This window comes from Tachyglossus aculeatus, chromosome 16 (assembly GCF_015852505.1).
Source record: "Tachyglossus aculeatus isolate mTacAcu1 chromosome 16, mTacAcu1.pri, whole genome shotgun sequence".
Classification (NCBI taxonomy): domain Eukaryota; kingdom Metazoa; phylum Chordata; class Mammalia; order Monotremata; family Tachyglossidae; genus Tachyglossus; species Tachyglossus aculeatus.
This window is the reverse complement of record NC_052081.1, coordinates 46,597,682-46,612,304: the sequence shown is the minus strand read 5'-3', so window position 1 is coordinate 46,612,304 and position 14,623 is coordinate 46,597,682.

Here is a 14,623-nt window from a genome sequence, read left to right as displayed (position 1 = left end):
GTAGGGCCCGGCTCTAGATGTTGCCAACTTGGACTTCCCAAGCGCTTAGTGCAGTGCTCTGCACACAGTAAGCGCTCAATAAATACGATTGAATGAATGAATCCCCCCAGCTTACCTCCTTCTCCTCCCCACAGCACCTCTCTCTCTCTCTGTACATATTTATTACTCTTTATTTCACTTGTGCATATTTCTATTTATTTTATTTTGTTAATATGTTTTGCTTTGTCCGTCTCCCCCTTCTAGACTGTGAGCCCGCTGTTGGGTAGGGCCCGGCTCTAGATGTTGCCAACTTGGACTTCCCAAGCGCTTAGTGCAGTGCTCTGCACACAGTAAGCGCTCAAGAAATACGATTGAATGAATGAATCCTTTCCCCGCCTTACCTCCTTCTCCTCCCCACAGCACCTCTCTCTCTCTCTGTACATATTTATTACTCTTTATTTTACTTGTGCATATTTCTATTGATTTTATTTTGTTAATATGTTTTGTTTTGTCCGTCTCCCCCTTCTAGACTGTGAGCCCGCTGTTGGGTAGGGACCGGCTCTAGATGTTGCCAACTTGGACTTCCCAAGCGCTTAGTGCAGTGCTCTGCACACAGTAAGCGCTCAATAAATACGATTGAATGAATGAATCCCCCCAGCTTACCTCCTTCTCCTCCCCACAGCACCTCTCTCTCTCTCTGTACATATTTATTACTCTTTATTTGACTTGTGCATATTTCTATTGATTTTATTTTGTTAATATATTTTGTTTTGTCCGTCTCCCCCTTCTAGTCTGTGAGCCCGCTGTTGGGTAGGGCCCGTCTCTAGATGTTGCCAACTTGGACTTCCCAAGCGCTTAGTGCAGTGCTCTGCACACAGTAAGCGCTCAATAAAGACGATTCAATGAATGAATGAATCCCCCCGCCTTACCTCCTTCCTCTCCCCACAGCACCTCTCTCTCTCTCTCTGTTTGTACATATTTATTACTCTTTATTTTACTTGTACGTATTCCTATTTATTTTATTTTGTTAATGTGCTTTGTTTTGTCTGTCTCCCCCTTCTAGTCTGTGAGCCCGCTGTTGGGTAGGGACCGTCTCTAGATGTTGCCAACTTGGACTTCCCAAGCGCTTAGTGCAGTGCTCTGCACACAGTGAGCGCTCAATAAATACGATTGAATGAATGAATGAATGAATCCCCCCGCCTTACCTCCTTCCCCTCCCCACAGCACCTCTCTCTATGTTTGTACATATTTATTACTCTTTATTTTACTTGTGCGTATTCCTATTTATTTTATTTTGTTAATATGTTTTGTTTTGTCTGTCTCCACCTTCTAGTCTGTGAGCCCGCTGTTAGGTAGGGACCGTTTCTAGATGTTGCCAACTTGGACTTCCCAAGCGCTTAGTGCAGTGCTCTGCACACAGTAAGCGCTCAATCAATACGACTGAATGAATGAATGAATCCCCCCGCCTTACCTCCTTCCCCTCCCCACGGCGCCTCTCTCTCTCTCTCTCTCTATACGTTTGTACATATTTATTACTCTTTATTTTACTTGTACGTAGTCCTATTTATTTTATTTTGTTAATATGTTTTGTTTTGTCGTCTGTCTCCCCCTTCTCGACTGTGAGCCCGCTGTTGGGTAGGGACCGTCTCTAGATGTTGCCGACTTGGACTTCCCCAGCGCTTAGCCCAGTGCTCTGCACACGGTAAGCGCTCAATAAATACGATTGAATGAATGAATGAACCCACCGACCCATCTGCCGCCCGCGGCGCCCCCTCCTGGACGCTCCCGCCCCCGCCGCCGCCCCGGGCCCGCGGCGCCCCCTCCTGGACGCCCCCCCGGGCCCACGGCGCCCCCCTCCTGGACGCTCCTGCCCTCGCCGTCGCCTCGGGCCGGCGGCGCCCCCTCCTGGACGCTCCCCTACCCACCCCCCCCGGGCCGGCGGCGCCCCCTCCTGGACGCTCCCCCCCCCCCGGGCCGGCGGCGCCCCCTCCTGGACGCCTCCGCTGCCCCCTCCTGGACGCTCCCCCGCCCTCCCCCCGGGCCGGCGGCGCCCCCTCCTGGACGCCCCCGCCCCGCCCCCCGGGCCGGCGGCGCCCCCTCCTGGACGCCCCCGCTGCCCCCCCGGGCTCGCGGCCACCCCTCCTGGACTCTCCCCCACCCCCGGGCCTGCGGCGCCCCCTCCTGGACACTCCCCCAACCCACCTCCGGGACGGCGGCGCCCCCTCCTGGACGCCCCCGCTGCGCCCCCTCCTGGACGCCCCCCCACCCCCCACCCCCGGGCCTGCGGCGCCCCCTCCTGGACGCCCCCCCGGGCCCACGGCGCCCCCTCCTGGACGCTCCTTCCCCACCCCCCCGCCCCCGGGCCCACGGCGCCCCCTCCTGGACGCTCCTTCCCCACCCCCCCGCCCCCGGGCCCACGGCGCCCCCTCCTGGACGCTCCTGTCCCACCCCCCGCCCCCGGGCCGGCGGCGCCCCCTCCTGGACGCTCCCCGACGCCACCCCCGGGCCGGCGGCGCCCCCTCCTGGGCGCCCCCCCGGGCCCACGGCGCCCCCTCCTGGACGCTCCTTCCCCACCCCCCGCCCCCGGGCCCACGGCGCCCCCTCCTGGACGCTCCTTCCCCACCCCCCACCCCCGGGCCGGCGGCGCCCCCTCCTGGACGCTCCTGCCCCACCCCCCGCCCCCGGGCCGGCGGCGCCCCCTCCTGGACGCTCCCCCACCCCCCCACCCCCGGGCCCACGGCGCCCCCTCCTGGACGCTCTCGCTGCCCCCCCGGGGCCCACGGCGCCCCCTCCTGGACGCTCCCCCACCCCACCCCTGCGCCCGCGGCGCCCCCTCCTGGACGCCCCCGCTGCCCCCTCCCCCCCGGGGCCCACGGCGCCCCCTCCTGGACGCTTAGCTCAGTGGAAAGAGCCCAGGCTTTGGAGTCAGTGGTCGTGGGTTCAAATCCCGGCCCCGCCAATTGTCAGCTTGGGCAAGTCACTTCACTTCTCTGGGCCTCAGTTCCCTCCTCTGTAAAATGGGGATGGAGACTGTGAGCCCCCCGTGGGACAACCTGATCGCGTTGTATCCCCCCCAGCGCTTAGAACAGTGCTTGGCACATAGTAAGCGCTTAATAAATGCCATCATCATTATCATTATTATTCTCTGGGCCTCAGTGCCCTCATCTGTAAAATGGGGATGGAGACTGTGAGCCCCCTGTGGGACAACCTGATTGCCTTGTATCCCCCCAGCGCTTAGAACAGTGCTTGGCACATAGTAAGTGCTTAATAAATGCCATTATTATTATTATTATTATTAATATTATTAATATTTCCCCCCCCACAACCTCCGGGCCCACAGCACCTCCTCCTGGACGCTCCCACCCCCGCCGCCGCCAGCCCGGGGCTCGGGGCAGCAGAACCAGAGGCCCGAAACCGGTGGCCCAAAGCCAGGGCAGCCTGGCCCAGGAGCCCGGATCACGAGGCAATGGAACCAAGGGCACCATGTGAGCCCACTGTTGGGTAGGGACTGTCTCTATATGTTGCCAACTTGGACTTCCCAAGCGCCTAGTACAGTGCTCTGCACACAGTAAGCGCTCAATAAATACCATTGATTGATTGAAACCGGTGGCCCAGGGCCGGGAGAGCCCAGGCCCGGGAGCCCGGGTGCACGACAATGGGAGCACGAGGCCGCCGCGGAACCAGGGCCGTAAAGCCAAAGGGCACAGCCCGAAAGGTGGGAGCACAACCTCCTTTCCCACCCGTCGCGGCGGCACTGGGCACCTTCCTCCTCCTTAATGGCATTTATTAAGCACCTACTAGGTGCAAAGCACTGTTCTAAGCGCTGGGGAGGTTACAAGGTGATCAGGTTGTCCCACTGGGACCTCACAGTCTTCATCCCCATTTTACAGATGAGGTCACTGAGGTACAGAGAAGTGAAGTGACTTGCCCAAAGCCACCCAGCTGACAAGTGGCGGAGCTGGGATTTGAACCCATGACCTCCGACGCCAAAGCCCGGGCTCTTTCCACCCACGCTGCTCCTCCTTGCAGGGCAGCCACCTCACCTGCACTCCGAGAATTCATCCCGCCAAACGCCCGCCACTCCAGGAGGCAGGGAAAAGCGTGCCCTCCCCATCAAAGATGGGCACATTGAAGCTCAGAGAGGGTGGGCCACTCGCTTAAGGTCACCCAGCAGGTGGGTGACGAGGCCTCTATCCCTCCCCAGACCGAGCCCCTTCCCCTTGTCCTCGGAGCAGGGCGAGAAACTGCAGCCCCAGGGGTGGAAGTGGGGGAAAGAAGTAGAAGATTGACAGGTCACAAAAATTCAGGCGGGGGCCAGAGCTCTATAATAAAATCAGACCGGACAGTTCACTACCTGGAGACCCAGAAGAGACGCCAGCTGTAAATCACACCTTGGGAAAATAAATGCCTTGGAAGCGCAAAGGTAAAATAAATACTTAAAATGAAAACATACTCAGAGTCTGGTTTTGCTGGGTGATCATAGGCAAGTCACGTATCTTCTCTGCGCCTCAGTTCCCTCATCTGTTCACAAGCCTGTAACCTTGGAGTTATCCTCAATCCATCGTATTTATCGAGCGCTTACTGCGTGCGGGGCACTGTACATAAGTGCTCGGGAGAGGACGACACGACGATAAAACAGACGCATTCCCCACTCACAGTGAGCTTCCAATCTCCACTTATCCGTCTCATTCAACCCACAAATTCAATCTATCGCCAACCCCTGTCAATCAATCAATCAATCAATCGTATTTATTGAGCGCTTACTATGTGCAGAGCACTGTACTAAGCGCTTGGGAAGTACAAATTGGCAACACATAGAGACAGTCCCTACCCAACAGTGGGCTCACAGTCGGTTCGACCTTGACGACGTGGCTAAAATCCACCCTTTCCTCTCCGTCCAAACCGCTACCGTGTTAATCCAAGCCCTTCTCCTATCGTGCCTCGATGACTGCATCAACCTCCTTGCTGCCCTCCTGTCTCTCCCCACTGCAGTCCACACTTCACTCTGCTGCCCGGATCATTTCTCTTCAAAAGCGTTCAGTCCGTGTTGCCCCACTTGTCAATAACCTCCAGTGGGTTGCCCATCAAACAGAAATCCCTTTCCATCGGCTTTAAACGCTCAATTCCCTCGCTCCGTCCCACCTCACTCGGCTATTCTCCTTCTGCAACCTCAGCCCGTACACTTCACCCTTTTAATGCCAACCTTCTCGCTGAAACTCCATTATCTCGTTTATTCATTCATTCAATCGTATTTATTGAGCGCTAACTGTGTGCAGAGCACTGTTCTGGCCACCGGCCTCTCTGCCCCGTCCCGCCTCCGGACTGAAACACCCTTCCTCCTCTTATCCGACAGTGACTCTCTCCGCCTTCAAAACCTTATCCAAGACGCAACTCCTATCGAAGACGTCAGGCCCTCCTTTCCGAGTCTCCCTCGCACTTGGATTTGATCCCTTTCGTCACCCTTCCCACAGCACTTTTTTCCCCCCATCTGTGATTTATTTACAATCATGTCTGTCTCCCCCACTAGACTGTAAGCTTGTCGTGGACAGGGACTGCGCCTTGCAACTCTCTTATAGCGTACTCGCCCAAGCGCTTAATTCAGTGCTCAGCATTCAATAAATACAACCGATCGGTCTGTAAAATGGGAAGTATAACCTACTCCCTCCTAAGTAGACTGTGAGTCCCGGGTGGTTTGGGGACCCTATCCAACCTGATTTTGAATTTTGATTTTGAAACTGCAGCCCCAGGGGTGGAAGTGGGGGAAAGAAGATGATTGAAGGGTCACAAAAATTCAGGCATTTTTGAACCTGATTAACGTCTATCCACAACAATGCTTAGTACAGTGGTTGGCACTTAAATGCCATAATAGCAGTAATTATTATTATCTACTCTAGCTCAGTGTTGGGACGTAGTGTTTAATACTTTCCATCGTTATTTCAGGACTAGTGGTAAGCATTACCACTCTACCTACAGGGCCGGGGAAAATGAAGATAGAGCACGCAATGCCAAGGACAACTCGAGAGGTAGGACCGGGTAGAAAATTCGGAAGTTTTTCCCTTTGAGAGTCACTTCCTCATTTTCTTCTCTATTTTGAGGAACTCCAGGCTCACCTCGCTTGGTTTTACAAATTGCAAACTTTCAAGAGCCCGAGGCAGGGGCAGGAATCTTTTCACCATCGTCACCTCCACATCACAGTTATTGAATGCCAACTGAATGGAAAGCATTATCGTAAGTGTTTGGATGCAAAGCACTGTCCAAGGTGTTTGTTTGGAGGTGTTTGGAGTCAGAGGTCGTGGGTTCAAATCCCAGCTCTGCCAATAGCCAGCTGTGTGACTTTGGGCAAGTCACTTAACTTCTCTGGGCCTCAGTTACCTCATCTGTAAAATGGGGATTAAGACTGTGAGCCCCCCGTGGGACAACCTGATCACCTTGTAACCTCCCCAGCGCTTAGAACAGTGCTTTGCACATAGTAAGCGCTTAATAAATGCTATCATCATCATCATCATTTGTTACAATAGAATGGGTAGACGTGATCCCTGCCCTCTAGGAGTTTAAAACATAGTACGGGGGACTTATTAATAATAATGATGGCATTTATTAAGCGCTTACTATGTGCAAAGCACTGTTCTAAGCACTGCCTCCCCCTCTCTTCATTCAGTCGTATATATTGAGCGCTTACTGTGTGCAAACTGCAAGGTCACTATGGTCAGGGAACGCGTCTGCTAATTCTGCTATATTGGACTCTCCGAAGCACTTAGTTTCGTGCTCTTGCACACAGTAAGCACTCAATCAATCAATCAATCAATCAATCGTATTTATTGAGCGCTTACTGTGTGCAGAGCACTGTACTAAGCGCTTGGGAAGTACAAGTTGGGAACATCTAGAGACAGTCCCTACCCAACAGTGGGCTCACAGTCTAAAAGGGGGAGACAGAGAACAAAAACATACTAACAAAATAAAATAAATAGAATAGATATGTACAAGTAAAATAAATAAATAAATAAAATGCCATTGATTGACTGATAGATGCAAGATATCAACATCAGATCCAGACTCTGTCCCACATCGGGTTCACAATCTAAGGGGTGGGGAATGCCGATGTTTTGTCCCCACTTTCAGATCAGTCAGTTGGTCAGTCGTATTTACTGAGCAGTTACTGTGTGCAGAGCACTGTAACAAGTGCTTAGGAGAGTGCCACATGTCTGCTGTGTGACCTTGGGCAAGTCACTTGACTTCTCTGAGCCTCAGTGACCTCACCTGTAAAATGGGGATTAAGACTGTGAGCCCCAGGTGGGACAACCTGATCACCTTGTCTCCCCCCCAGCACTTAGAACAGTGCTTTGCACATAGTAAGCGCTTAAATGCCATCATTATTATTACCACGGATACATTCCCTTCCCACAATGAGCTTACAGTCTAGAGGGGGGGATAAAGGTGAGGCCCAGAGAGGTTAAGGGACTTGTCCAAGGTGACACAGCAAGCCGGGGGGAATGATAAAAATAACAATAACAGCAATAGCAATAAGCGCTGAGCAAATGCCTCAGTTATTATAATATCTCAAGCGCTGTAGTGAATGCCGGGATGGATACGATCAAATCAGATCATCCCCAGTCTCTGCCCCATATGGGGCTCAAAGTCTAAGGGGGAAAGGAAAACAGGTATTAATTGGAAGCAGCATGGGTTAGTGGCTTGGGAGTCGGAGGTCACGGGTTCTAATCCCGGCCCCACAACTTGTCAGCTGTGTGACTTTGGGCAGATCACTTCACTGGGCCTCAGTTGCCTCATCTGGAAAATGGGGATGAAGACTGTGAACCCCATGTGGGACAACCTGATGACCTTTGTATCTACCCCAGAGCTTAGAACAGTGCTTGGCCCATGGTAAGCGCTTAACAGATATTATTATTATTGAATCTCCATTTTACAGATGAGGAAATGGAGGTGCAGAGAAGTGAGCTGATTTGCCCAAGGTCACCCGGCAGATAAGCGGAGGAGTCAGGATTAGACTGTGAGCCCGCTGTTGGGTAGGGACTGTCTGTATATGTTGCCAATTTGTACTTCCCAAGTGCTTAGTACAGTGCTCTGCACATAGTAAGCGCTCAATAAATACGATTGATGATGATGATGATGACCCAGGGCCTCTGATTCCCAGGCCCGTGCTCTATTAGGTCACGCTGCTTCCCAGTAACCTTAATCTTCCAACTTTTCAACACCGATTCTTTTGTTGGGTACCAACAAAGGACGGAGTGGGTTGTCTAAGCTCCGGCCAGTAGATTTTATTATTGAAAAAAAAAAGGGGGGGAGAAAAATCATCGGTCACAACTTGTTTGGCCAAAGCACAGAACCTGTTGTGAGGTGATGTCACTTGGAGTCTACAATGGCCCATTGAGAGGGGCGACGAGAAGTCCAGGGAGAGCAGAAGGGGAATCGGGCTCCGGTTTGCCAAAGGACAATGCGGCCCGGCCCCGAGTGTGTAGAAAACACCCCTGTGAGGTAACTCGAGCTCTGGAATGATGTTGACATATCAGCAGTGGCCCGAGAGAAGCCAGGGAGAGATGGAGAGATGGCTGCCCACTCCGAGAAACGCTAAGAATGCGATTCTTCATTGTTTTGAAGTGAATTCTCTCTCCTCCTCCACCAAATCGACGCTCGTTTCTGTCTGGCTTCGGACAGAAGGCATTTTTTCCCCAGTGGGCCTTCAGAGTTTCTTCGAAGTGAAAAAATAAGAGGACTTCATCATCAGGTTTCTTTTTATTTCATGGTGTTTGTTGAGCCCTTACTATGTTCCGGCCTAAGCGCGGGGGTAATCCGCTAGTCGGGTCGGGCACGGTCCCTGTCCCACATGGGGCTCACTGTCTTAATCCCCATTTTACCGATGAGGTGTCAGGCCCAGAGACGTGAAGTGACTTGTCCAAGATCATCATCATCAATCGTATTTATTGAGCGCTTACTGTGTGCAGAGCGCTGGACTAAGCGCTTGGGAAGTACAAGTTGGCAACATATAGAGACAGTCCCTGCCCAACAGTGGGCTCACAGTCTAAAAGGGGGAGACAGAGAACAAAACCAAACATACCAACAAAATAAAATAGAATAGATATGTACAAGTAAAATAGAGAAATAAATATGCACAAACATATATGCCCTGTTTAACATATATTATTATACCCTGTTTAACATATATGCCTCAACGTGGCTTAATGGAAAGAGCCCGGGCTTGGGAGTCAGAGGTCGTGGGTTCTAATCCTGCCTCGGCCGCTTGTCAGCGGTGTGACTTGACTTCTCTGAGCCACAGTTACCTCATCTGTAAAATGGGGATGAAGAGTGTGAGCCCCACATGGGACAACCTGATTACCTTGTATCTACCCGAGCGTTTAGAACAGTGCTCGGCACAGAGGAAGCGCTTAACAAACGCCATCATTTATTGTTATTAGAGAAGCAGCGTGGCTCAGTGGAGAAGAGCCCGGGCTTTGGAGTCAGAGGTCATGGGTTCAAACCCCGGCTCTGCCAATTGTCAGCTGGGTGACTTTGGGCAAGTCACTTCACTTCTCTGTGCCTCAGTTACCTCATCTGTCAAATGGGGATTGAGACTGTGAGCCCCACGTGGGACAACCTGATCACCTTGTAACCTCCCCAGCACTTAGAACAGTGCTTTGCACATAGTAAGCGCTTAATCAATGCCATTATTATTATTATTATATATCTCCCTGACTTCAGGGAGACTGGACAGAGCACGGGTCCGAGAGTCAAAGGGACCTGGGTTCTTTTTCTGGCTCCGCCACTTGTCTGCTGTGTGATGCTGGGCAAGTCACTTCACTTCTCTGTGCCTCAGATACCCCATCTATAAAATAGGGATTAAGGCTGTGAGCCCCATGTGGGACAGGGACTGTATCCAACTCAGTTATCTTATATCTACCCCAGTGCTTAGAACAGCGCCTGCGCGTCGTAAGGGCTTAAGAAATGCCGTAAACACAAAACAAATAAAGCACAGTCCTGGCAGTCGGAAGGATCTGAGTTCTAATCCGGGCCTCACCGCTTGCCTGCTGTGTGATCTTTTAGACCGTGAGCCCACTGTTGGGTAGGGACTGTCTCTATATGTTGCCAATTTGTACTTCCCAAGCGCTTAGTACAGCGCTCTGCACATAGTAAGCGCTCAATAAATACGATTGATGAGGATGATGATGATCTTGGACAAGTCACTTCACGTCTCTGGGCTTGATACCTCATCGGTAAAATGGGGATTAAGACAGTGAGCCATATGTGGGATAGGGACTGTGCCCGACCCGACTAGCGGATTACCCCTGCGCTTAGGCTGGAAGATAGTAAGCGCTCAACAAATACCATGAAATAAAAAGAAACCTGGGCCCCAGATCGATCCCATTCCTCAGGATTTGAGGTGGAAATCCTCAACAAACGAAGATCCACAAACAAAGAGCTAGCTCTCTTCCTCCCTTCAAGGCCCTGCTGAGAGCTCACCTCCTCCAAGAGGCCTTCCCAGACTGAGCCCCTTCCTTCCTCTCCCCCTCGTCCCCCTCTCCATCCCCCCCATCTTACCTCCTTCCCTTCCCCACAGCACCTGTATATATGTATATATGTTTGTACATATTTATTACTCTATTTATTTATTTTATTTGTACATATCTATTCTATTTATTTTATTTTGTTAGTATGTTTGGTTTTGTTCTCTGTCTCCCCCTTTTAGACTGTGAGCTCACTGTTGGGTAGGGACTGTCTCTATATGTTGCCAATTTGTACTTCCCAAGTGCTTAGTACAGTGCTCTGCACATAGTAAGCGCTCAATACGATTGATGATGATGATGAAAGAGTGACCATGAGCCAGAAACACAGGGGAACTTCCTCTTCCATCTCCCATTCCACGCTCTAGGAATATTTCCCGCCGGATTGGACCGAAAACGGAGAGAGATGCAAGCAACATCTGGCGACAAAGAACCCTGGGTTCATTTCAGGAAAACGAGAAAGGCCTTCTGGTGATTATTCAGTACTATTTATTGAGCGCCTACTGTGAGCAGAGCACTGTTCAATCTGCTTGGGAGAGGACGATAGAGTTAGTAGACAAGATCCCAGCCCTCAAGGATCTAATAATGATGATGATGATGGTATTTGTTAAGCGCTTACTATGTGCCAAGCACTGTTCTAAGCGCTGGGGTAGGTACAAGGTGATCAGGTTGTCCCTTGGGGGTTTTTATTTTGTTAATATGTTTTGTTTTGTTGTCTGCCTCCCCCTTCTAGACTGTGAGCCCGCTGTTGGGTAGGGACCGACTCCAGATGTTGCCAACTTGGACTTCCCAAGCGCTTAGTACAGTGCTCTGCACACAGTAAGCGCTCAATAAATACGATTGAATGAATGAATGAATGAATAATCATTGTAGTATTTGTTAAGAGCTTAATGTGTGCCAGGGACTGTACTAAGTGATGATGATGATGATGGTATTTGTTAAGCGCTTACTACGTGCCAAGTACTGTTCTAAGCGCTGGGGTAGGTACAAGGTGATCAGGTTGTCCCTCGGGGGGCTCACAGTCTTAATCCTCATTTTACAGATGAGGTAACTGAGGCACAGAGAAGTGAAGTGCTGGGGTGGATACAAGCCAATCGGGGTAGACACACCCCTGTCCCAGGTGGGGCATTTTGCAGATGAGGTAACTGAGGCACAGAGAAGTGAAGTGACTTGCCCAAGGTCACACACAGCAGACACAAGTGGTGGAGCCGGGATGATGATGATGATGGTATTTGTTAAGCGCTTACTATGTGCCAAGCACTGTTCTAAGCGGTGGGGTATGTACAAGGTGATCAGGTTGTCCCTCGGGGGGGCTCACACTCTTAATCCCCATTTTACAGATGAGGGAACTGAGGCACAGAGAAGTGAAGTGCTGGGGTGGATACAAGCCAATCGGGGTAGACACAGCCCCTGTCCCACGTGGGGCATTTTGCAGATGAGGTAACTGAGGCACAGAGAAGTGAAGTGACTTGCCCGAGGTCACACACAGCAGACACAAGTGGGGAAGCCGGGATTAGAACCCGGGTCCGGGCTCTATCCACTAGGCCACGCTGCTTCTCTGTAGTGGGAATCTCTTTGGAGGAAACAAACTGCCCCCTTTGCTTCCCACCCCCGTACTGCCCTTTTTTTTTTTTTCCTTACCTTTGTGGGCAGCAGTAGTAATAGTAGCTCTTTGTTGCCAGATGTTGCTTGCATTCCTCTCCGCTTTCGGTCAGATCTGGCGGGAAGTATTCCCGGAGCGGGAGGTGGGGGATGGAAGAGGCAGGTCTCTGGTATTTTGTCTCATTGGCTCACCACCACTTTTCATCCCGAGGAATCGGATCGACGCTGGGCCCAGGTGTCTCTCTCTTTTTTTAAAATGGTATTTGTTGAGTGCTTACTATGTGCCAGGCACTGGACTACTACTTTTTTTTTTTCCCCTTCCTTTCCTTTCCTCAAACCTGCAGCCTACCTACCTTCGCACTTCTCTCTCTGGCTTTAAAAGCAATTAATCAGCCACTTACCTAGCTCCAGGAAGACACATTTATGAGGTGTTTCACTCTTTATTTGCCTGAGTAGAAAAATCAATCCATCAGTGGTATTGATTGAATACCCCCTCCTCCCCCTCTCCACCCCCCCTGCCTTACCTCCTTCCCTTCCCCACAGCACCTGTATATATGTATATATATTTGGACATATTTATTACTCTATTTATTTTACTTGTACATATCTATTCTATTTATTTTATTTTGTTAATATGTTTGGTTTTGTTCTCTGTCTCCCCCTTCTAGACTGTGGCTCCTTCCATTGAGCCACACTGCTTCTCTGCTTTGCACACAATAAGTGCTCAATAAATGATTGAATGAATGATCGCATACATGCTGCTTAAATAGATCATGTGTACATCTCTAGATGTTGCCAACTTGTACTTCCCAAGCGCTTAGTACAGTGCTCTGCACACAGTAAGCGCTCAATAAATATGATTGATTGATATGTTTGGATGTATTTATTACTCTATTTATTTTCCTTGTACATATCTATTCTATTTATTTTATTTTGTTAGTATGTTTGGTTTTGTTCTCTGTCTCCCCCTTTTAGACTGTGAGCCCGCTGTTGGGCTTACTGTGTGCAAAGCACTGTTCTAAGCACTGGGGTGGTTACAAGGTGATCAGGTTATCCCACGGGGGGCTCACAGGCTTCATCCCCATTTTACAGATGAGGTAACTGAGGCACAGAGAAGTTAAGTGATTTGCCCAAAGTCACAGAGCTGACAAGTGGCGGAGCCGGGATTTGAACCCATGACCTCTGACTCCAAAGCCCGGGCTCTTTCCATTGAGCCACACTGCTTCTCTGGTTTGCACACAATAAGTGCTCAATAAATGATTGAATGAATGACCTCGTACATGCTGCTTAAATAGATCATGTATACGTCAGATACCCCGAAAATGGGCGCAGAAACCTTTGTGCCTTCCGTGAATTTCGTGACAGAGGATAAAAATGCCCAGCCTTGCAGGACTCTGCTTTGAATCATCGCTTAATACAGTCCTCTGCCCACAGTAAGCACTCAATAAACCCCAGCTCTGCCACTTGTCTGCTGTGTGACCTTGGCCAAGTCACTTCACTTCTCTGGGCCTCAGTTACCTCATCTGTAAAACGGGGATTGAGCTTGTGAGCCCCATGTGGGTCAGGGACTGTATCCAACCCTATTTGCTAAATTTGGGGGGGGGGGGAAGTAGCGTGGCTTAGTGGCAAGAGGACAGGCTTGGGAGTCAGAGGTCATGGGTTCTAATCCCGGCTTCGCAACTTGTCAGCTGTGTGACCTTGGGCAAGTCACTTCATTGGGTCTCTGTTGCCTCATCTGTAAAAAAGGGACAACCTGATCACCTTGTATCCCCCCAGTGCTTAGAACAGTGCTTAGCACATAGTAAGCACTTAATACCATTATTATTATTACTATAATAATCCCCCGGGCCTGGAATGCCCTCCCTCTGCCCATCCGCCAAGCTAGCTCTCTTCCTCCCTTCAAGGCCCTACTGAGAGCTCACCTCCTCCAGGAGGCCTTCCCAGACTGAGCCCCTTCCTTCCTCTCTCCCTCCCCCTCATCCCCCTCTTCTCCATCCCCCCATCTTACCTCCTTCCCTTCCCCACAGCACCTGTACATATGTATATATGTTTGTACAGATTTATTACTCTACTTACTTACTTATTTTATTTGTGCATATCTATTCTATTTATTTTATTTTGTTAGTATGTTTGGTTTTGTTCTCTGTCTCCCCCTTTTAGACTGTGAGCTCACTGTTGGGTAGGGACTGGCTCTATATGTTGCCTACTTGTACCTCCCAAGCGCTTAGTCCAGTGCTCTGCACACAGTAAGCGCTCAATAAATACGATTGATTGATTATAAATACGATTGAATGAATAAATCATCTGCATTTGGCTGCCCACGAGGCAATGGCCTGGTTGTGCCACCAGAGGGCGCCCACCTGAAGAATTTTTCTTTTTTCTGTTTTTTCTTTAAGTAACAATAATAATAATGATAATAATGGCATTTATTAAGCGCTTACTATGTGCAAAGCACTGTTCTAAGCGCTGGGGAGGTTACAAAGTGATCAGGTTGTCCCACAGGGGGCTCACAGTCTTAATCCCCATTTTAC